A 25,394-nucleotide genomic window follows, 5' to 3' on the forward strand; every position below is an offset into this window, starting at 1 on the left:
CGGTCCATAATTTATTTAGACTTTTTTCCACCGGTATATAAACAGTCCGAAGTTGGAGCTCTCTTTGTCTTTTTTTAGCCCATTACTAGTCCTGAGGGTGGCGTTCCTAACTTCAGGTCAAAGCCATCAATCCGCCTGCGGAAGAGAACATTAAAACAATCAAAAGTACCTAAACGGGTTAAGGGGCTTTTCAGCGAAATGGACATCATCTTTATCCCAGAATATAGTAGACTTTGGGGGGGAAAATTGTGGCAAATACACTTCGTATATCTCTTGTAAAGATATAAAATGAAATGTGTTTTTCTTTAAAAAGGTGGTTAGTGCTTCTAAAATATATAAAAAAAACCTCCTTTCCAGTTTTAGTTTTTTCCTCCTGAGAATTAGAATACCATTTTAAACATACTGTTGCTCATCATATCATGATAGAATAAATAACATTCAGGAGATGGGATTGAGAAAAAGCAGAGTACCAAGGGCATGTGAAAAGAAAGGATACTTAAAGACCCTAGTTTCAGGGGATTAATGCAGATTAAATTATCATCATCAATGGTAATGTTAGTCTAAATAATTCTTGTAGAAAGCATTCGCAGAAATACTTGAAAATGATGGGTCCGTGGAATATCGCATTTCACGCAACCACTGCTTAGTGTGACTCAAGTAATTAGATAAAAAGGCATATTAAAAGCCAAAATAGTCATTCATTCATTCAATCATATTCATTGAGCGCTTCCTGTGTGCAGAGCACTGTACTAAGCGCTTGGGAAGTACAAGTTGGCAAAATATAGAGACAGTCCCTACCCACAGTCTGAGACATACCCACACACGCGTCTTTGACTGGTAAATCATTTTCCAAGACTTCATTTGTACATATGAACATTTGTACTTCATAGAGTACAATATGACAGAGCTTACGGTCTAGTGTATTCCATTTTCCCCAGAACATGCTACTTTTTCCCTCCTAGACTGTGATAACAACAATAATAATAATTACAGTTTTTGTTAAGCACTTCCTATGCGCGAGGCACCGTACTAGATACACGCAAATCGGATTGGACACAGTCCCTGTCTCACGTGAGACTCAGAGTCTTAATCCTCATTGTACGGATGAGGTCATTGAGGCACAGAGAAGTAAAGTGACCTGTTCAAGGTCACACAGCAGGTGAGTAGCGGAGTGGGGATTAGAACCTATGACCTTAGCCAAGCGCTTAGTACAGTGCTCTGCACACAGTAAGCGCTCAATACGATTGAATGAATGACCTTCTGACTCACAGTCCTGAGCTCTAACCACTACACTACGCTGCTTCTCTAAAACTCCTTCAATCTGTCACGCTGTCCAGAGTCCTTAAAACACTGCTCTGCCCTAGTAGGGGCTCAATAAATGTGGATTTGGTGGTGGATTGGGACAAGATCCCTGCTGCCCCTTACCTTTTAGACTGTGTGCTCCAAATAGGACAGGGAACTGTGTGTGATCAGCTTAACTTGTATCTACCCGAGTGCTTAGCAAACGCCTGCCCCAAAGTAAGCACTTAATAAATAGCCCGATTAATTTAAATCGCTACGGACCACTTTTCACTGCAAAATGCAACAAGTCTGCCCATGGTCACAAAAAGGAAATGAGCTCAACTGGGGAGAATGAACCCCTTTTTTCTGAAGCTAAATACGATTAATATTATTAAGTATTAATCACCATCATCATCATCAATCGTATTTATTGAGCGCTTACTGTGTGCAGAGCTCTGTACTAAGTGCTTGGGAGGTACAAGTTGGCAACATATAGAGACGGTCCCTACCCAACAGTGGGCTCACAGTCTAAAAGGGGAAGACAGAGGACTTGGTCGCCGTCCATGTCCCACATGGGGCTCCTGGCCTTAATCCTCTTTTTACAGATGAGGGAACTGGGGCTTAGAAAAGTGAAGTGACTTGCCCGCAGTCACACAACACACAGGAGGCAGAGCTGGGATTAGAACCCAAGTCCTGACGGGCTCTACCCATTAGGCCACGCCGCTCTGCTGCTTTGCCTATCCGAGTCAACACTACGTGAAGCCAGCCAAAGGGTTCAGCAGGTCCAGTATTAATACGATAATAAATACGATTGATGATGAAGCCAAGGAACACAAAACAAAATCCTTCGGCATTTGGCTTTGAAGCACTTCGACGGAGTTTGCCCTTAGCCAGCAGGCCTCGGTTGCAAACCCTGCGCTCACGTGGAGTGGCTGTCTTTTTTGTTCCTTTCCTTGGGATTTTAGACTAACGCGGTAAGCGTTTTCGGCAAGAAAAGAAGTGGTCTTTCCCCGCAGCTCAATCAATCACCCATGGCGCACCCTCCGGTTCAGCTGGGCTTTGAGTAAGGAGTAGCCAAGGTCAGACGACAGTAAAAGAGAGGTTTTCGCCTGGGCTGACATTTCCTGCGGTTTCCCCAGTGCAGCAGGGTGTTCTGGAAACATGTCGTTCTCCCTCTCGCCTTACCTCAGATTCATCTGTGGACTCTTCAGTAGACGCCGCTTCCTGCAAGTCGACGAAAGAACAATCAGAACAAGCAGCGCGCGAACATTAAGCTTGTTTATTTTTAACGGCATTTGTTGAGTGCTTACTACGTGCCGGGCACTGTACTAGGCGTCGGGGGAGAGCCGAGCGAATCGGACTGGACACGGGCCCTGTCCCAAGAAGGGCTCATGGTCTTAATCTCCATTTTAAGATCGCTGTGGGTGGGGGACGTGTCTACCCCTTCTGTTATATTTTAGACTGTGAGCCCACTGTTGGGTAGGGACTGTCTCTATATGTTGCCAACTTGTACTTCCCAAGCGCTTAGTACAGTGCTCTGCACACAGTAAGCGCTCAATAAATACGATTGATTGATTGACTGATATTGTACTCTCTAGAGTCCTAGTGCAGTGCTCTGGTCGCAGTAAGTGTGTAATGAATAGGATTGACTGAGGAGGCAACTGAGGCACAGAGAAGTGACTTGCCCAAGGTCACACAGCAGACAAATGGCAGGGCAGGGATTAGGACCCAGGTCCTCTGGCTCGCAGGCTTAGGTTCTTTCCACTGGGCCATATCCATTCTTCCCCTTTTCATTTTAGCATCACCACTTTTACTACCTGTATATATGTGTATATATTGGTACATATTTATTACTCTATTTATTTATTTATTTTACTTGTACATGTCTATTCTATTTATTTTATTTTGTTAATATGTTTGGTTTTGTTCTCTGTCTCCCCCTTCTAGACTGTGAGCCCGCTGTTGGGTAGGGACTGTCTCTATGTGTTGCTGACTTGTACTTCCCAAGTGCTTAGTACAGTGCTCTGCAAGTGCTCAATAAATACGATTGATTGATTGATTTACTAGGCTCTGTTCAGCTTTGAAAGATTCAGAATCCAAACATGAGGTCAGGATGATTCTGGCTGATAATTCATATTCCTAAGTTCCCTGGGCTAACACGCCTGATTATGAGCCCCATGGGGGACAGGGACTGTATCCAACCCGATTTGCTTGTATCCATCCCGGCGCTTAGTACGGTGCCTGGCACAAAGTAGGAGCTTAATGCCACTATTACCATTATTATTATTATTACGCTGGTTAAGCGCTTAGTACAGTGCTCTGCACCCAGTAAGCACTCAATAAATACGATTGAATGAATGAATGAATGGTGCCACACTGACAGCTTGGCCTAATGGAAAGAACATGAGCCTGGAAACCAGAAGGTCCGGGTTCTAATCCTACCTCCGCCACTGGTCTGTTGTGTGACCTTGGGCAAGTCACTTCACCTCTCTGGGCCTCAATTCCCTCATCTGTAAAATGGGAATTGATACTGTGAGCCCCCAGCGGGACAACCTGATCACCTCATAACCTCCCCAGCGCTTAGAACCGTGCTTTGCACATAGTAAGCGCTTAACAATTATCATCATTATTATTAATCAATCAATCAATCGTATTTATTGAGCGCTTACTGTGAGCAGAGCACTGTACTAAGCACTTGGGAAGTACAAGTTGGCAACATATAGAGACGGTCCCTACCCAACAGTGGGCTCACAGGGGCTGTGTCCAACCTAACTTGCATCTCCTGCAGCACTTAGTACATTGCCTGGCACATAGTAAGCACCCAATACCACGACACCACCAGAGGCACTGGTTAATAACAGTGATAATAATTGTGGTACTTGTTAAACGCTTACTGTATGCCAGGCACTGTATTAAGCACTGGGGTAGGTACAAATTAGTCCCACTTGGGGCTCCTCGCGTTAATCCCCACTTTACAGGTGAGGTAACTGAGGCACCTGGAAGTGAACTGACTTGCCCAAGGTCACGCAGCAGGCAAGCGGTGGAACAGGGATTAGAACCCATGACTTTCTGACTTCAAGGCCCGAGCTCTAGTCCATATCCGTAGCTTATTTATATTAATATCTGTGTCCCCCTCCAGACTCTACGCTCATTGTGGGCAGGGAACATGTCTCTCTTCCCCCTTTCAGACTGTGAGCCCACTGTTGGGTAGGGACTGTGTCTATATGTTGCCAATTTGTACTTCCCAAGCGCTTAGTACAGTGCTCTGCACATAGTAAGCGCTCAATAAATACGATTGATGATGATGATGATGAGCAACTCTGTTGTACTGTGCTCTCCCAAGCGCTTAGAAAGTGCTCTGCACACAGTTAGCGCTCAATAAATACAATTGATTACGACACAACAAAGCTGTGATGCTTCTGCTGCCAGCCCGAAGACAAGAAAATAACCACTGCCACATCACTTCAAACAACGGATATCAACTGAAGTAGTGGCTGGACACTTGGCCTCTCTATATGTTGCCAATTTGTACTTCCCAAGCGCTTAGTACAGTGCTCTGCACATAGTAAGCGCTCAATAAATATGATTGATTGATTGATTGATTGGGAATGGCTCTCCGGCAAAATGGAATCAATCTTGCCGAGCAATCTCCAGCATCTTGGCAGAAGGAAAAAAGCGTTGGTTTTAAGTTATCTTCAAGGCAACTCGGGTTGCTGAGCCTCTGTTCCCTCCTTAAACTCGAATCAAAAATGAGTTTTTTTGTCTTGAATTATAGGTTTACTGAAGGTGCACGTGGAATAAGGTGTAAATGACTCCCTACCTTGCTGAACGTCAACTTTTAGCTAACTGTGCCTTTAGGGTCACTTTTCCGGTCGCTAGATAATGAATCTTCCTGCTCTGAGGGGGGAAAAAAAGAAAAAAAAAAAGAGTTTAGTCCTGCTAATCTTTCACCTGTCCGCTAAAAGACAGAATCTGCTGATGCCATGCGTCCTCCAAGAGGTCAGCAAAATGAAGATTTACTTAACGTACTTATGGTTATCAATAGCAATAAAAGGTTACAACTAATACGCTGACGGGAAAGGTAGGCATTTTACAAAAGGCTGCGATGTAAACAAAGAACGAGCGAGAAGGGTAGTCGTTTAACATCCTGGGAGAAACTGTAATATTTTGACAAGAGATAAATAAGTGTGCACATTTTATATGAGAGGCTCACACGCACACTGTATGCGGGGGGGAAATAATTTCAAGGAAGGTTAATCGGCCTTTGAATCACTGAAAAAATCATGTCTTTCCACTGCAATACTGAAAGCTAAGCAGAGAGGTAACCAAAATTCATGGAAGGGCAATTGTCAGAAAAGTAGGGACATTATTTACCTCTATTTATTTTAGGGACATTATTTACCTCTATTTTATGGCATTTGTTTAGCGCTTACTATGTGTCAAGCACTGGTCTAAGCGCTGGGGTAGACACGAGTTAATCAGGCTGGATACAGCCACGTAGCTGCCTGTTGCCACTGGCCTAATTCCCAGTTTTCCTCTCCTCCTCGATGGGAAACTTTTGCATTAATTGCTTCGTTTTCCAGAGTTTAGGTGAGAGACCCGGGCCAGAAATTAGCTCTTCCCCCTGGCCGACCTCCCTACCCCAATTCCTCGGGCTGACTTTTCCGTTTGAATTTCCTTTCCAGCCGTCAAACCTTCTGTTTGCATTTTAAACGTTTCAAGGAGGCATCCTTTCTGTGAAAGAACCAAGGACATCTGGGTATATGTATATATGTTTGTACCTATTTTTTACTCTATTTATTTATTGATTTATTTTATTTGTACCTATCTACTCTATTTATTTTATTTTGTGAGTATGTTTGGTTTTGTTCTCTGTCTCCCCCTTTTAGACTGTGAGCCCACTGTCGGGTCGGGACTGTCTCTATTTGTTGCCAATTTGTACTTCCCAAGCGCTTAGTACAGTGCTCTGCACATAGTAAGCGCTCAATAAATACGATTGATGATGATGATGGGTACACGGAGAAATGGGAAAGGGTACGTAAGCACACGTCCTTAGCTTCTAATTGCATATTATAAACGCCTTCTTTATTCATATTCATGTTTGTTACCCTACTTCTATCAATCAATCAACCGATCGTATTTATTGAGCGCTTACTGTGTGCAGAGCACTGTACTAAGCGCTTGGGAAGTACAAGTTGGCAACATATAGAGACAGTCCCTACCCAACAGTGGGCTCACAGTCTAAAAGGGGACTGAAAGCTCATTATGGGCAGGGACCACGTCTACCGACTCCTGTATTGTACGCTCCTAAGCTCTTCGTACAGTGCTCTGCACATAGTAAGCGCTCAATAAATACCACTGACTGATCGATATGCTGACTTCAAGCTCAGATCACTGGCTGTCCATCCAGGTGACCGGGATTTGGCCGGGTGGGTTTCTCCTGGCAAGTGAGAAGTGCTCAATAAGTACCACGGATCAATTGCCTGATTGGACTGAAATAGGGCCCCAATAAAAGAATAAGTGTCGACATGCATGTTCCCAGCTGGAACACTTTTTTTTTTTTTAATGGTATTTATTAAGCACTTACTATGTGCAAAGCACTGTTCTAAGCGCTGGGAAGGTTACAAGGTGATCAGGTTGTCCCTCGGGGGGGGGCTCACAGTCTTCATCCCCATTTTACAGATGAGGGAACTGAGGCCCAGAGAAGTGAAGTGACTTGCCCAAGGTCACACAGCAGACATGTGGCGGAGCCGGGATGCTTTCCAATGCTTTCCAATAATCAGTGGAATTTATGGAGCGCTTTCTGTGTGCAGAGTACTGCACTAAGTGCTTGGAAGAGTACAGTACAATCGAGTTAGTAGATATTAACCCTGGCTTCAAAGAGCTTATTCATTCATTCAATCATATTTATTGAGCACTCACTGTGAGCAGAGCACTGCCAAAGCACTTGGGAGACTACAACACAACAGAGTTTAGTAGATATGATCCCTGGCCTCCAGGAGTTCATTCATTCAATCACATTTATTGAGCACTTACTGTGGGCAGAGCACTGTACAGAGCACTTGGGAGAGTACAATACAAGAGTTAGTAGATATGATCAGTGCTTTGCACATAGTAAGCGCTTAATAAATACCACCATTATTATTATTATTATCCCTGGCTTCAAGGAGTTTATTCGTTCATTCAATCATATTTATTAAGCACTCACTGTGAGCAGAACACTGTACAAAGCACTTGGGAGAGTACACTCAATCAATCAATCGTATTTATTGAGCGCTTACTGTGGGCAGAGCACTGTACAAAGCAGTTGGGAGAGTACAACACAACAGACATAGTAGATATAATCAGTGCTTTGCACACAGTAAGCGCTTAATAAACGGCACCATTATTATTATTATTATCCCTGGCTTCAAGGAGTTTATTCAATCATTCAATCATATTTATTAAGCACTCACTGTGAGCAGAGCACTGTACAAAGCACTTGGGAGAGTACAATCAATCAATCAATCGTATTTATTGAGCGCTTACTGTGTGCAGAGCACTGTACAAAGCAGTTGGGAGAGTACAACAGAGTTAGTAGATATAATCAGTGCTTTGCACATAGTAAGCGCTTAATAAATGCCACCATTATTATTATTATTATTATTATTATTATTATTATCCCTGGCTTCAAGGAGTTCATTCATTCAATCATATTTATTAAGCACTCACTGTGAGCAGAACATTGTACAAAGCACTTGGGAGAGTACAACACAACAGAGTTTAGTAGATATGATCCCTGGCCTCCAGGAGTTCATTCATTCAATCAGTCACATTTATTGAGCACTTACTGTGGGAAGAGCACTGTATAAAGCAGTTGGGAGAGTACAACACAACAGAGTTAGTAGATATAATCAGTGCTTTGCACATAGAAAGCGCTTAATAAATGCCACCATTATTATTATTATTCTTATCCCTGGCTTCAAGGAGTTTATTCATTCATTCAATCATATTTATTAAGCACTCACTGTGAGCAGAACACTGTACAAAGCACTTGGGAGACTACAACACAACAGAGTTTAGTAGATACGATTCCTTGGCCTCCAGGAGTTTGTTCATTCATTCAGTCACATTTATTGAGCACTTACTGTGGGAAGAGCACTGTACAAAAGCACTTGGGAGAGTACAACACAACAGAGTTAGTAGATATAATCAGTGCTTTGCGCATAGAAAGCGCTTAATAAATGCCACCATTATTATTATTATTATTATCCCTGGCTTCAAGGAGTTTATTCATTCATTCAATCATACTTATTAAGCACTCACTGTGAGCAGAGCACTGTCCAAAGCACTTGGGAGAGTACAATCAATCAATCGTATTTATTGAGCGCTTACTGCGTGCAGAGCACCGTACAAAGCAGTTGGGAGAGTACACCACAACAGAGTTAGTAGATATAATCAGTGCTTTGCACATAGTAAGCGCTTAATAAATGCCACCGTTATTATTATTATTATTTTTTATCCCTGGCTTCAAGGAGTTTATTCATTCATTCAATCATATTTATTAAGCACTCACTGTGAGCAGAGCACTGTACAAAGCACTTGGGAGACTACAACACAACAGAGTTTAGTAGATATGATCCCCGGCCTCCAGGAGTTTATTCATTCATTCACATTTATTGAGCACTTATTGTGGGCAGAGCACTGTACAAAGCAGTTGGGAGAGTACAACGCAACAGAGTTAGTAGATATAATCAGTGCTTTGCACATAGAAAGCGCTTAATAAATGCCACCATTATTATTATTATTATTTATCCCTGGCTTCAAGGAGTTTATTCATTCATTCAATCATATTTATTAAGCACTCACTGTGAGCAGAGCACTGTACAAAGCACTTGGGAGACTACAACACAACAGAGTTTAGTAGATATGATCCCTGGCCTGCAGGAGTTTATTCATTCATTCAGTCACATTTATTGAGCACTTACTGTGGGCAGAGCACTGTACAGAGCACTTGGGAGAGTACAACACAACAGAGTTAGTAGATATAATCAGTGCTTTGCACATAGTAAGTGCTTAATAAATGCCACCATTATTATTACTATTATTTATCCCTGGCTTCAAGGAGTTTATTCGGTCATTCAATCATATTTATTAAGCACTCACTGTGAGCAGAGCACTGTACAAAGCACTTGGGAGACTACAACACAACAGAGTTTAGTAGATATGATCCCCGGCCTCCAGGAGTTCATTCATTCAATCACATTTATTGAGCACTTACTGTGGGCAGAGCACTGTACAAAGCAGTTGGGAGAGTACAACATAACAGAGTTAGTAGATATAATCAGTGCTTTAAGCGCTTAATAAATGCCACCATTATTATTACTATTATTATCCCTGAAGCAGTAAGCGCTTAACAAATGCTACCATTATTATTATTATTATTTATCCCTGGCTTCAAGGAGTTTATTCATTCATTCAATCATACTTATTAAGCACTCACTGTGAGCAGAGCACTGTCCAAAGCACTTGGGAGAGTACAATCAATCAATCAATCATATTTACTGAGCGCTTACTGTGTGCAGAGCACTGTACAAAGCACTTGGGAGAGTACAACACAACAGAGTTAGTAGATATAATCAGTGCTTTGCACATAGTAAGTGCTTAATAAATGCCACCATTATTATTATTATTATTTATCCCTGGCTTCAAGGAGGTTATTCATTCATTCAATCATATTTATTAAGCACTCACTGTGAGCAGAGCACTGTCCAAAGCACTTGGGAGACTACAATCAATCAATCAATCGTATTTATTGAGCGCTTACTGCGTGCAGAGCACTGTACAAAGCAGTTGGGAGAGTACACCACAACAGAGTTAGTAGATATAATCAGTGCTTTGCACATAGTAAGCGCTTAATAAATGCCACCATTATTATTATTATTATTTATCTCTGGCTTCAAGGAGTTTATTCATTCATTCAATCATATTTATTAAGCACTCACTGTGAGCAGAGCACTGTCCAAAGCACTTGGGAGAGTACAATCAATCGTATTTATTGAGCGCTTACTGTGGGCAGAGCAGTATACAAAGCAGTTGGGAGAGTACAACACAACAGAGTTAGTAGATATAATCAGTGCTTTGCACATAGTAAGTGCTTAATAAATGCCACCATTATTATTATTATTATTATCCCTGGCTTCAAGGAGTTTATTCATTCATTCAATCATATTTATTAAGCACTCACTGTGAGCAGAGCACTGTACAAAGCACTTGGGAGAGTACAACACAACAGAGTTTAGTACATATGATCCCCGGCCTCCAGGTGTTTATTCATTCATTCAGTCACACTTATTGAGCACTTACTGCGTGCAGAGCACTGTACAAAGCACTTGGGAGAGTACAACAGAGTTAGTAGATATAATCAGTGTTTTGCACATAGTAAGCACTTAATAAATGCCACCATTATTATTATTATCCCTGAAGCAGTAAGCACTTAATAAATGCCATTACTATTATTATTATTATCTCTGGCTTCAAGGAGTTTATTCATTCATTCAATCATATTTATGAGTGTGAGCAGAGCACTGTCCAAAGCACTTGGGAGAGTACAATCAATCAACCAATCATATTTATTGAGCGCTTACTGCGTGCAGAGCACTATACAAAGCAGTTGGGAGAGTACAACACAACAGCGTTAGATGTAATCAGTGCTTTGCACATAGTAAGCGCTTAATAAATGCCACCATTATTATTATTATTATTATAATCCCTGGCTTCAAGGAGTTTATGCATTCATTCAATCATATTTATTAAGCACTCACTCTGAGCAGAGCACTGTCCAAAGCACTTGGGAGAGTACAATCAATCAATCAATCGATCATATTTATTGAGCGCTTACTGTGTGCAGAGCACTATACAAAGCAGTTGGGAGAGTACAACACAACAGAGTTAGTAGATATAATCAGCGCTTTGCACACAGTAAGCGCTTAATAAATGGCACCATTATTATTATTATTATTATCCCTGGCTTCAAGGAGTTTATTCATTCGTTCAATTATATTTATTAAGCACTCACTGTGAGCAGAGCACTGTCCAAAGCACTTGGGAGAGTACAATCAATCAATCGTATTTATTGAGCGCTTACTGCGTGCAGAGCACCGTACAAAGCAGTTGGGAGAGCACAACACGAGTTAGTAGATATAATCAGTGCTTTGCACATAGTAATGGCTTAATAAATGCCACCATTATTATTATTATTATTATTTATCCCTGGCTTCAAGGAGTTTATTCATTCATTCGATCATATTTATTGAGCACTTACCGTGTGCAGACACAATACAAAGCGCTTGGGAGACTACAATATAACAGCAAACACATTCCCTGCCCGCAACAGGCTTAAAATCTAGAGCTTAAGGTCTAATGTGGGAGACTTTTTTTCCCCCTCACAGGTGTGTGGCCTTGGCCCCAACACACGCCAGCCCAGAGGTTGTGAGGTTGTGAGTTTTGCGTTCGGGGGCGGTGTGGGGGAAGACAGGACGCTGTCTGTATATATGTTTGTACATATTTATTACTCTATTTATTTATTCATTTTACTTGTACCTATCTATTCTATTTATTTTATTTTGTTAGTATGTTTGGTTTTCCCTGTCTCCCCCTTTTAGACTGTGAGCCCACTGGTGGGTAGGGACTGCCTCTATACGTTGCCAACTTGTAATAATAATAATGGCATTTATTAAGCGCTTACTATGTGCAAAGCACTGTTCTAAGCGCTGGGGAGGCGCTTAGAACAGTGCTTTGCACATAGTAAGCGCTTAATAAATGCCATTATTATTATTGTACTTCCCAAGCGCTTAGTACAGTGCTGTGCACACAGTAAGCGCTCAATAAGTATGATTGATGATTGATTGATTGACGCCCATATTGCCGTGGACCCATGCGGCCCAGCACCAGGAGGACGCACAAGACAATGGGCTAAGTGCTCTGTAAAAAAAAAAAAACTCAAAAATTCACCACAAAAGCAATAAAAGATGGAGACCTTCGAACCCATCTTCCAAAAAAAATCCCAGTGCCCTTCCCGGGATGGACCCCGGGATGGCATCGAACGATGCCCGAGTATTTTTTCACAGATTATTTTCTATTCGGAAGGTGAGGACAGATGGAAATTGTATATATGTATATATGTTTGTACATATTTATTACTCTATTTATTTTACTTGTACATATCTATTCTATTTTGTTAGTATGTTTGGTTTTGTTCTCTGTCTCCCCCTCTTAGACTGTGAGCCCACTGTTGGGTAGGGACCGTCTCTTTGTGTTGCCAATTTGTACTTCCCAAGTGCTTAGTACAGTGCTCTGCACATAGTAAGTGCTCAATAAATACAATTGTTGATGATGATGATGATGAAATAACGCATCGCTGCGCCCTGTAATAAATACGATTGTTGATGATGATGATGATGATGATGAAATAACGTATCGCTGCGCCCTGTAGTAGGGGAAGGGAACGGATGGACCCCGGGATGGCATCGAACGATGCCTGAGTATTTTTTCACAGATTATTTTCTATTCGGAAGGTGAGGACAGATGGAAATTGTATATATGTATATATGTTTGTACATATTTATTACTCTATTTATTTATTTATTTATTTTACTTGTACATATCTATTCTATTTTATTTCGTTAGTATGTTTGGTTTTGTTCTCTGTCTCCTCCTCTTAGACTGTGAGCCCACTGTTTGGTAGGGACCGTCTCTATGTGTTGCCAATTTGTACTTCCCAAGCGCTTAGTACAGTGCTCTGCACATAGTAAGCGCTCAATAAATACGATTGATGATGATGATGATGAAATAACCTATCGCTGCGCCCTGTAATAAAAAGCCGCAGAAACGTCTGAGAAGTCAGAGACAGACAGACACCAGGGCAGACAGAGAGCCTCGGATGGAATAAATCTGCGTCTCTGTTTCCCAATTTGATTTAGTTTTCAGGATTATCTGGATTTTTTTATGGATAGTAGGGGAAGGGAACGGATGGACCCCGGGATGGCATCGAACGATGCCCGACTATTTTTTCACAGATTATTTTCTATTCGGAAGGTGAGGACAGATGGAAATTGTATATATGTATATGTGTTCGTACATATTTATTACTCTATTTATTTATTTATTTTACTTGTACATATCTATTCTATTTATTTTATTTCGTTAGTATGTTTGGTTTTGTTCTCTGTCTCCCCCTTTTAGACTGTGAGCCCACTGTTGGGTAGGGACTGTCTCTATATGTTGCCAATTTGTACTTCCCAAGCGCTTAGTACAGTGCTCTGCACATAGTAAGTGCTCAATAAATACAATTGTTGATGATGATGATGATGATGATGAAATAACGCATCGCTGGGCCCTGTAATAAATACGATTGTTGATGATGATGATGAAATAACGTATCGCTGCGCCCTGTAGTAGGGGAAGGGAACGGATGGACCCCGGGATGGCATCGAACGATGCCCGAGTATTTCTTCACAGATTATTTTCTATTCGGAAGGTGAGGACAGATGGAAATTGTATATATGTATATATGTTTGTACATATTTATTACTCTATGTATTTATTTATTTATTTTACTTGACATATCTATTCTATTTTATTTTGTTAGTATGTTTGGTTTTGTTCTCTGTCTCCCCCTCTTAGACTGTGAGCCCACTGTTGGGTAGGGCCTGTCTCTATATGTTGCCAATTTGTACTTCCCAAGCGCTTAGTACAGTGCTCTGCACATAGTAAGCGCTCAATAAATACGATTGATGATGATGATGATGAAATAACGCATCGCTGCGCCCTGTAATAAAAAGCTGCAGAAACGCCTGAGAAGTCAGAGACAGACAGACACCAGGGCAGACAGAGAGCCTCGGAGGGAATAAATCTGCATCTCTGTTTCCCAATTTGATTTAGTTTTCAGGATTATCTGGATTTTTTTATGGATAGTAGGGGAAGGGAATGGATGGACCCCGGGATGGCATCGAACGATGCCCGAGTATTTCTTCACAGATTATTTTCTATTCGGAAGGTGAGGACAGATGGAAATTGTATATATGTATATATGTTTGTACATATTTATTACTCTATTTATTTATTTATTTTACTTGTACATATCTATTCTATTTTATTTTGTTAGTATGTTTGGTTTTGTTCTCTGTCTCCCCCTCTTAGACTGTGAGCCCACTGTTGGGTAGGGCCTTTCTCTGTATGTTGCCAATTTGTACTTCCCAAGCGCTTAGTACAGTGCTCTGCACATAGTAAGCGCTCAATAAATACGATTGTTGTTGATGATGATGATGAAATAACGCATCGCTGCGCCCTGTAATAAATACAATTGTTGATGATGATGATGATGATGAAATAACGTATCGCTGCGCCCTGTAGTAGGGGAAGGGAACGGATGGACCCCGGGATGGCATCGAACGATGCCCGAGTATTTTTTCACAGATTATTTTCTATTCGGAAGGTGAGGACAGATGGAAATTGTATATATGTATATATGTTTGTACATATTTATTACTCTATTTATTTATTTATTTATTTTACTTGTACATATCTATTCTATTTATTTTATTTTGTTAGTATGTTTGGTTTTGTTCTCTGTCTCCCCCTCTTAGACTGTGAGCCCACTGTTGGGTAGGGACCGTCTCTATGTGTTGCCAATTTGTACTTCCCAAGCGCTTAGTACAGTGCTCTGCACATAGTAAGCGCTCAATAAATACGATTGATGATGATGATGATGAAATAACCTATCGCTGCGCCCTGTAATAAAAAGCCGCAGAAACGTCTGAGAAGTCAGAGACAGACAGACACCAGGGCAGACAGAGAGCCTCGGATGGAATAAATCTGCGTCTCTGTTTCCCAATTTGATTTAGTTTTCAGGATTATCTGGATTTTTTTATGGATAGTAGGGGAAGGGAACGGATGGACCCCGGGATGGCATCGAACGATGCCCGACTATTTTTTCACAGATTATTTTCTATTCGGAAGGTGAGGACAGATGGAAATTGTATATATGTATATGTGTTCGTACATATTTATTACTCTATTTATTTATTTATTTTACTTGTACATATCTATTCTATTTATTTTATTTCGTTAGTATGTTTGGTTTTGTTCTCTGTCTCCCCCTTTTAGACTGTGAGCCCACTGTTGGGTAGGGACTGTCTCTATATGTTGCCAATTTGTACTTCCCAAGCGCTTAGTACAGTGCTCTGCACATAGTAAGTGCTCAATAAATACAATTGTTGATGATGATGATGATGATGATGAAATAACGCATCGCTGGGCCCTGTAATAAATACGATTGTTGATGATGATGATGAAATAACGTATCGCTGCGCCCTGTAGTAGGGGAAGGGAACGGATGGACCCCGGGATGGCATCGAACGATGCCCGAGTATTTCTTCACAGATTATTTTCTATTCGGAAGGTGAGGACAGATGGAAATTGTATATATGTATATATGTTTGTACATATTTATTACTCTATGTATTTATTTATTTATTTTACTTGACATATCTATTCTATTTTATTTTGTTAGTATGTTTGGTTTTGTTCTCTGTCTCCCCCTCTTAGACTGTGAGCCCACTGTTGGGTAGGGCCTGTCTCTATATGTTGCCAATTTGTACTTCCCAAGCGCTTAGTACAGTGCTCTGCACATAGTAAGCGCTCAATAAATACGATTGATGATGATGATGATGAAATAACGCATCGCTGCGCCCTGTAATAAAAAGCTGCAGAAACGCCTGAGAAGTCAGAGACAGACAGGCACCAGGGCAGACAGAGAGCCTCGGATGGAATAAATCTGCGTCTCTGTTTCCCAATTTGATTTAGTTTTCAGGATTATCTGGATTTTTTATGGATAGTAGGGGAAGGGAAACGATGACCCAGAAGGAATGGTCATTTTTTTTTCTTTTTATGCCATTTAATAATAATAATAATAATAATAATGAGGGCATTTATTAAGCGCTTACTATGTGCAGAGCACTGTTCTAAGCGCTGGGGAGGTTACAAGGTGATCAGGTATCCCACGTGGGGCTCACAGTCTTAATCCCCATTTTACAGATGAGGTAACTGAGGCACACAGAAGTCAAGTGATTTGCCCAAAGTCACACGGCTGACAATTGGTGGAGCCGGGGTTCGAACCCATGACCTCTGACTCCAAAGCCCGGGCTCTTTTCCACTGAGCCACGCTGCTTCTCTCTCCGTTAAATGCTTACTATGTGCCAGACACTGTATTAAGCGGCTGGGGTAGATACAGAGTAATCAGGTTGGACATAGTCCCTGTCCCACATGGGGCTCACAGTCTTAATCCCCACTTTACAGATGAGGGAACTGAGTCAGAGAGAAGTGGAGCAGCGTGGCTCAGTGGAAAGAGCCCGGGCTTGGGAGTCGGAGGTCATGGGTTCAAATCCCGGCTCCGCCAATTGTCAGCTGTGTGACTTTGGGCAAGTCACTTCAATCAATCGTATTTATTGAGCGCTTAATGTGTGCAGAGCACTGTACTAAGCGCTTGGGAAGTACAAGTTGGCAACATATAGAGACAGTCCCTACCCAACAGTGGGCTCACAGTCTAAAAGGGGGAGACAGAGAACAAAACCAAACATACTAACAAAATAAAATAAATAGGATATGTACAGGTAAAATAAATAGAGTAATAAATATGTACAAACAAATATACATATATACTTCACTTCTCTGGGCCTCGGTTACCTCATCTGTAAAATGGGGATTAAGACTGTGAGCCCCCCGGGGGACAACCTGATCACCTTGTAACCTCCCCAGCGCTTAGAACAGTGCTCTGCACTTGGTAAGCGCTTAATAAATGCCATCATTATTATTAAGTGAAGTGACTCATAATAATAATAATAATAATGGTATTTGTTAAGCGCTTACTATGTGCAAAGCACTGTTCTAAGCACTGGGGAGGCTACAAGGTGATCAGGTTGTCCCACAGGGGGGCTCACAGTCTTAATCCCCATTTTACAGATGAGGGAACTGAGGCCCTGAGAAGTTAAATGACTTGCCCAAGGTCACACAGCAGACATGCAGGGGAGGCGGGATTCAAACCCACGACCTCTGACTCCAAGGCCCGGGCTCTTTCCACTGAGCCACGCTGGCAAAGCCAGGATTAGAACCCAGGTCCTTCTGAATCCCAGGCCATGCCCTATCCATTAGACCACACTGCTTCTCATTCTTGCTATAATGTGGTTTTTCATTACCTAATTTTCAATGCAACAGAAGAATTAGGGAACATTCTTTCAATCAATCATATTTATTGGGCACTTACTGTGTGCAGAGCACTGTACTAAGCGCTTGGGAAGTACAAGATGGCAACATATAGATGTTTTGGGTATAAAAATAATGGAACCTACTGAGTGCCTACTACGTGACAGGTGCCTTTTAGACTGTGAGCCCACTGTTGGGTAGGGACCGTCTCTATATGTTGCCAACTTGTACTTCCCAAGCGCTTAGTACAGTGCTCTGCCCACAGTAAGCGCTCAATAAATACGATTGATGATGATGATGGTAGCAGCTCCATAAACTCCTCCTCTCAAACGTAAATTCCTTGTGCAGCGTGGCTCAGTGGAAATCAATCAATCAATGATATTTATTGAGCGCTTACTGTGGGCAGAGCACTGTACTAAGCACTTGGGAAGTACAAGATGGCAACATATATATGTTTTGGGTATAAAAATAATGGAACCTACTGAGTGCTTACTACGTGACAGGTGCCACCCTCACCACCAAGGACAGAAACAAGATGATCAAGGCAGAGGCAATTCCTCCACCTCGGGGCTCACAGTCTACGTCGGAGGGAAAATGGGCATTGAATCCCCATCTTACAGATGAGGAAACTGAGGCACGGCGAACTTAACTGTTTAGCCCAAGGTCACATAGCAGACAAGTGGCAGAGCCAGGAACAGGACCCAGGTTGTCAGGCCTGTGCTCCTTTCGTGAGGCCAAAATTCAAAATTTGGCATAAGTTGATTTAGTTTGGGAAGAAACGTTTGTTGACTCCCATTCCCTGCCTTGGTCCTACTGGCCGGGATTGTTTTTGCCACTTTAAGGAATTTAATCTAGGAAAATTAAGGTGAATGATAAGGGAGAAAAACAACCCAAGTAAACGGGCTGCTTCCATTGAAGGGCGTCCATCATAGTAGCAGCTCCATAAACTCCTCCTCTCAAACGTAAATTCCTTGTGCAGCGTGGCTCAGTGGAAATCAATCAATCAATCGTATTTATTGAGCGCTTACTGTGTGCAGAGCACTGTACTAAGCGCTTGGGAAGTACAAGATGGCAACATATATATGTTTTGGGTATAAAAATAATGGAACCTACTGAGTGCTTACTACGTGACAGGTGCCACCCTCACCACCAAGGACAGAAACAAGATAATCAAGGCAGAGGCAATTCCTCCACCTCAGGGCTCACAGTCTAAGTCGGAGGGAAAATGGGCATTGAATCCCCATCTTACAGATGAGGAAACTGAGGCACGGCAAACTTAACTGTTTAGCCCAAGGTCACATAGCAGACAAGTGGCAGAGCCAGGAACAGAACCCAGGTTTTCAGGCCTGTGCTCCTTTTGTGAGGCCAAAATTCAAAAGTTGGCATAATTGATTTAGTTTGGGAAGAAACGTTTGTTGACTCCCATTCCCTGCCTCGGTCCTACTGGCCGGGATTGTTTTTGCCACTTTAAGGAATTTAATCTAGGAAAATTAAGGTGAGTGATAAGGGAGAAAAGCAACCCAAGAGAAGGGGGTATAACAGTAAAGGGGCTGCTTCCATTAAAGGACGTCCATCATGGTAGCAGCTCCATAAACTCCTCCTCTCAAACGTAAATTCCTTGTGCAGCGTGGCTCAGTGGAAATCAATCAATCAATCGTATTTATTGAGGGCTTACTGTGTGCAGAGCACTGTACTGAGTGCTTGGGAAGTACAAGCTGGCAACATATAAACAGTCCCTACCCAACAGTGTGCTCACAGTCTAGAAGGGGGAGACAGAGAACACAACCAAACATATTAACAAAATAAAATAAATAGAATAGATAGGTACAAGTAAAATAAATAGAGTAATAAATATGTACAAACATATATACAAATATACAGGTGCTGTGGGGAAGGGAAGGAGGTAAAATGGGGGGGATGGAGAGGGGGGCGAGGGGGAGAGGAAGGAGGGGGCTCAGTCTGGGAAGGCCTCCTGGAGGAGGAAAGAGCCCGGGCTTTGGAGTCAGAGGTCATGGGTTCAAATCCCGGCTCCGCCAACTGTCCGCTGTGTGACTTTGGGCAAGTCACTTCACTTCTCTGTGCCTCAGTTCCCTCATCTGGAAAATGGGGATTAAGACTGTGAGCCCCCCGTGGGACTGTGAGCCCACTGTTGGGTAGGGACCGTCTCTATATGTTGCCAACTTGTACTTCCCAAGCACTTAGTACAGTGCTCTGCACACAGTAAGCACTCAATAAACACGATTGACTGATTGACAAACTGATCACCTTGTAACCTCCCCAGCGCTTAGAACAGTGCTTTACACATGGTAAGCGCTTACCAAATACTATCATTATTATTGATTGTAATCAGCGTGGCACAGTGGAAAGAGCCCTGGCTTTGGAGTCAGAGGTCATGGGTTCAAGTCCCGGCTCTGCCAATTGTCAGCTGCGTGACTTTGGGGAAGTCACTTAACTTCTCTGTGCCTCAGTTCCCTCATCTGTAAAATGGGGATTAAGACTGTGAGCCCCCCAAGGGACAACCTGATCCCTCTGTAACCTCCCCAGCGCTTAGAACAGTGCTTTGCACATAGTAAGCGCTTAATAAATGTCATTATTATTATTATTATTATCTCCTGGAGAGCAGGGATCGAATCTACCAGAGATTCAGAATGGCTCAGTAGAAAGAGCCCGGGCTTGGGAGTCAGAGGTCATGGGTTCGAATCCCGGCTCCGCCACCTGTCCGCTGTGTGACTTTGGGCGGAGCCGGGATTAGAACCCATGACCTCTGACTCCCATGACCTGTGAGCCCCCCGTGGGACAACCTGATCACCTCGTAACCTCCCCAGCGCTTAGAGCAGTGCTTTGCGCATAGTAAGCACTTAACAAATGCCATCATTATTATTATTATTATTATTATTTAACCCCCATTTGACAGATGAGGGAACTGAGGCCCAGAGAAGTGAAGTGACTTGCCCAAAGTCACACAGCAGACATGTAGGGGAGGCAGGATTCGAACCCACGACCTCTGACTCCAAAGCCTGTGCTCTTTCCACTGAGCCACGCTGGCAAAGCCAGGACTAGAACCCAGGTCCTTCCGAATCCCAGGCCAGGCTCTATCCATTAGACCACACTGCTTCTCATTTGGACAAGTGACTTGTCCAAAGTCACACAGCCGACAAGCGGCGGAGCGGGATTCGAACCCATGACCTCTGACTCCCAAGCCCGGGCTCTTTCCACTGAGCCCCGCTGAACCTCTGGTAGATTCGATCCCTGCTCTCCAGGAATTTATAATCTCACCTTGCTAGAATCGCCAGTCATACTGTCCTTTGCTTTGCACATAGTAAGCGCTTAATAAATGCCATCATTATTATTTATTATTATTTACAATATAGAGATGGTCCCTGCCCAACAACGGACTCACAGCCTACGCTTACTATGTGCCAAGCACTGTTCTAAGCGCTGGGGGGGATACAAGGTGATCAGGTTGTCCCACGCGGGGCTCACAGTCTTCATCCCCATTTTCCAGATGAGGGAACTGAGGCCCAGAGAAGTGAAGTGGCTTGCCCAAAGTCACCCAGCAGACAACTGGCAGAGCCGGGATTAGAACCCATGACCTCTGACTCCCAAGCCCGGGCTCTTTCCTCTAAACCACACTATTTCTCAATAATAATTCTAGACTGTGAGCCCACTGTTGGGTAGGGACCGTCTCTAGATGTTGCTAACTTGGACTTCCCAGGCGCTTAGTCCAGTGCTCTGCACACAGTAAGCGCTCAATAAATATGATTGAATTAATGAATGCATTTATTTATTTTATTTGTACATATTTATTCTATTTATTTTACTTTGTTAATATGCTTTGTCTGTCTCCCCCTTCTAGACCAACTCTACACGTTGCCAACTTGGACTTCCCAAGCGCTTAGTCCAGTGCTCTGCACACAGTAAGCGCTCAATAAATACGACTGAATGAATGAATTTATTTATTTTATTTGTATGTATTTATTCTATTTATTTTGTTTTGTTAATACGCTTTGTTTCTTGTCTGTCTTCCCCTTCTAGACTGTGAGTCCGCTGTTGGGTAGGCACCGTCTCTAGATGTGGCCAACTTGGACTTCCCCAGCGCTCAGTCCAGTGCTCAGCACACAGTAAGCGCTCACTAAATACGACTGAATGAATGACTGCATTTATTTATTTTATTTGTACATATTTATTCTATTTATTTTATTTTGTTAATATGTTTGGTTTTGTTCTCTGTCTCCCCCTTCTAGACTGTGAGCCCGCTGTTGGGTAGGGATCATCTCTAGATGTTGCCAACTTGGACTTCCCAAGCGCTTAGTACAGTGCTCTGCACACAGTAAGCGCTCAATACGATTGAATGAATGAATGAATGTTGGGTAGGGACCGTCTCTGTATGTTGCCAACTTGGACTTCCCAAGCGCTTAGTACAGTGCTCTGCACACAGTAAGTGCTCAATAAACACGACTGAATTAATGAATGACTGTTGGGTAGGGACCGTCTCTAGATGTTGCCAACTTGGACTTCCCAAGCGCTTAGTACAGTGCTCTGCACGCAGTAAGCGCTCAGTAAATACGATTGATTGAATGAATGAATGTTGGGTAGGGCCCGTCTCTAAATGTTGCCAACTTGGACTTCCCAAGTGCTTAGTACAGTGCTCTGCACACAGCAAGCGCTCAATAAATACGATTGAATGAATGAATGACTGTTGGGTAGGGACAGTCTCTAGATATCGCCAGCTTGTACTTCCCAAGCGTTTAGTACAGTGCTCTGCACGCAGTAAGCGCTCAATAAATACGATTGAATGAATGAATGAATGTTGGGTAGGAAGCGTCTCTATACGTTGCCAACTTGTACTTCCCAAGCGCTTAGTACAGTGCTCTGCACACAGTAAGCGCTCAATAAACACAACTGAATGAATGAATGACTGTTGGGTAGGGACTGTCTCTAAATGTTGCCAACTTGTCCTTCCCAAGCGCTTAGTCCAGTGCTCTGCACACAGTAAGCGCTCAATAAATACGATTGATTGACTGACCGTCTCTAAATGTTGCCGACTTGTCCTTCCCAAGCGCTTAGTACAGTGCTCTGCACACAGTAAGCGCTCAATAAATACGATTGAATGAATGACTGTTGGGTAGGGACCGTCTCTAAATGTTGCCAACTTGTACTTCCCAAGCGCTTAGTCCAGTGCTCTGCACTCAGTAAGTGCTCAATAAATACTTTTGAATGAATGAATAAATGTTGGGTAGGGACCGTCTCTAGATGTTGCCAACTTGTCCTTCCCAAGCGCTTAGCACAGTGCTCTGCACACAGTAAGCGCTCAATAAATACGATTGATTGACTGACCGTCTCTAAATGTTGCCAACTTGTCCTTCCCAAGCGCTTAGTACAGTGCTCTGCACACAGTAATTGCTCAATAAATACTTTTGAATGAATGAATAAATGTTGGGTAGGGACCGTCTCTAAATGTTGCCAACCTGTACTTCCCAAGCGCTTAGTACAGTGCTCTGCACCCAGTAAGCGCTCAATAACTACCCGGTGGGAAAGGTGAGACTCCCCGGCGCCGCCTCTCGCTCCCCAACCCTTTGAAACCACAATAATTATCATAATAGTGGCACTTATTAATAACAATCATAATAAGAGTGGCATTTATTAAGCGCTTACCGTGTGCAAAGCACTGTTCTAGGCGCTGGGGGAAGAGACTGTTGGGTAGGGACCGTCTCTATATGTTGCCAACTTGGACTTCCCAAGAGCTTAGTACAGTGCTCTGCACACAGTAAGCGCTCAATAAATATGACAATGAATGAATGCATTTATTTATTTTATTTGTACAAATTTATTGTATTTATTTTACTTTGTTAATATGTTTTGTTTTGTCTGTCTCCCCCTTCTAGACCGACTCTATATGTTGCCAACTTGGACTTCCCAAGTGCTTCGTTCCGTGCTCTGCACATAGTAAGCGCTCAATAAATACGACTGAATGAATGAATTTATTTATTTTATTTGTATGTATTTATTCTATTTATTTTATTTTGTTAATATGTTTTGTTTCTTGTCTGTCTCCCCCTTCTAGACTGTGAGCCCGCTGTTGGGTAGGGACCGTCTCTAGATGTTGCCAACCTGGACTTCCCAAGCGCTTAGTCCAGTGCTCTGCACACAGTAAGTGCTCAATAAATACGATTGAATGAATGAATTACGATTGAATGAATGAATGTTGGGTAGGGACCGTCTCTAGATATTGCCAACTTGGACTTCCCAAGCGCTTAGTCCAGTGCTCTGCACACAGTAAGTGCTCAATAAATACTTTTGAATGAATGAATAAATGTTGGGTAGGGACCGTCTCTAAACGTTGCCAACTTGTACTTCCCAGGCGCTTAGGACAGTGCTCTGCACACAGTAAGCGCTCAATAAACACAACTGAATGAATGAATGACTGTTGGGTAGGGACTGTCTCTAAATGTTGCCAACTTGTCCTTCCCAAGCGCTTAGTCCAGTGCTCTGCACACAGTAAGCGCTCAATAAATACGATTGATTGACTGACCGTCTCTAAATGTTGCCAACTTGTCCTTCCCAAGCGCTTAGTACAGTGCTCTGCACACAGTAATTGCTCAATAAATACTTTTGAATGAATGAATAAATGTTGGGTAGGGACTGTCTCTAAATGTTGCCAACTTGTCCTTCCCAAGCGCTTAGTACAGTGCTCTGCACACAGTAATTGCTCAATAAATACTTTTGAATGAATGAATAAATGTTGGGTAGGGACCGTCTCTAAATGTTGCCAACCTGTACTTCCCAAGCGCTTAGCACAGTGCTCTGCACACAGTAAGCGCTCAATAAATACGATTGATTGATTGACCGTCTCTCTATGTTGCCAACTTGTACTTCCCAAGCGCTTAGTACAGTGCTCTGCACACAGTAAGCGCTCAATAAATACGATTGATTGACTGACCGTCTCTAAATGTTGCCAACTTGTCCTTCCCAAGCGCTTAGTCCAGTGCTCTGCACACAGTAATTGCTCAATAAATACTTTTGAATGAATGAATAAATGTTGGGTAGGGACCGTCTCTAAATGTTGCCAACCTGTACTTCCCAAGCGCTTAGTACAGTGCTCTGCACACAGTAAGCGCTCAAGAAATACGATTAATTGATTGACCGTCTCTCTATGTTGCCAACTTGGCCTTCCCAAGCGCTTAGCACAGTGCTCTGCACACAGTGAGCGCTCAGTAAAAACGATTGATTGAATGAATGAATGCAGTGACCCGCCCAGGGTCACGCAGCAGAGCCAAGCGCTCAGTACACTGCCGCGCACCCAGGGAGCGCTCACTACAGACGACCCAAAGCAGAGGCGGGCGGGATTAGAACCCAGGACCGCCGCCGCCTCCCCCACCCGCCCGTTCGGCAGGGGGCGCCTCGCACGGTGCCCAGCCCCCCGGGGGAGCGCTCAGTACGCACCTGCGCCGCCGCTTCCGCCATGGTGGAGCCCGGACCCCCGTCACGTGACCCGGGAAACGCGGACACCCCCGTCGCGTGACGCGCGACCGCTGCGGTCGCGTGATATGGGAATGGCGACCTCCCGCTACGTGAGCCTCGCGAGAACCGTCACGTGACACCGCGCGTGCGCAGGGGCCGGGAGCGGCCGCGGGTGCTGCCGGGAATTGTAGTTTCGGCCCAGGCTCCCACGCCCTTTCATTCATTCAGCCGTATTTATTGAGCGCTGACTGTGCGCAGAGCACTGTCCTATTCATTCATTCATTCATTCAACCGTATTTATTGGGAGCTTACTGTGCGCAGAGCACTGTCCTATTCATTCATTCATTCAACCGTATTTACTGAGCGCTTACAGTGCGCAGAGCACTGTCCTATTCATTCATTCATTCATTCAT

General features: G+C 43.1%; 1 long non-coding RNA gene across 1 annotated transcript; it reads right to left on the minus strand.

The window, feature by feature from the left end:
• Positions 1-25,034, minus strand: LOC119945727. Its single transcript, XR_005456327.1, has 4 exons — positions 24,964-25,034; positions 5,102-5,178; positions 2,467-2,505; positions 1-135 (listed from the first exon to the last, which is right to left on the minus strand). It is a non-coding gene; the product is annotated as an uncharacterized LOC119945727 (long non-coding RNA).
• Between the last annotated feature and the right edge of the window lie 360 nt (positions 25,035-25,394).

This window comes from Tachyglossus aculeatus, chromosome 2 (genome assembly GCF_015852505.1).
Source record: "Tachyglossus aculeatus isolate mTacAcu1 chromosome 2, mTacAcu1.pri, whole genome shotgun sequence".
Classification (NCBI taxonomy): domain Eukaryota; kingdom Metazoa; phylum Chordata; class Mammalia; order Monotremata; family Tachyglossidae; genus Tachyglossus; species Tachyglossus aculeatus.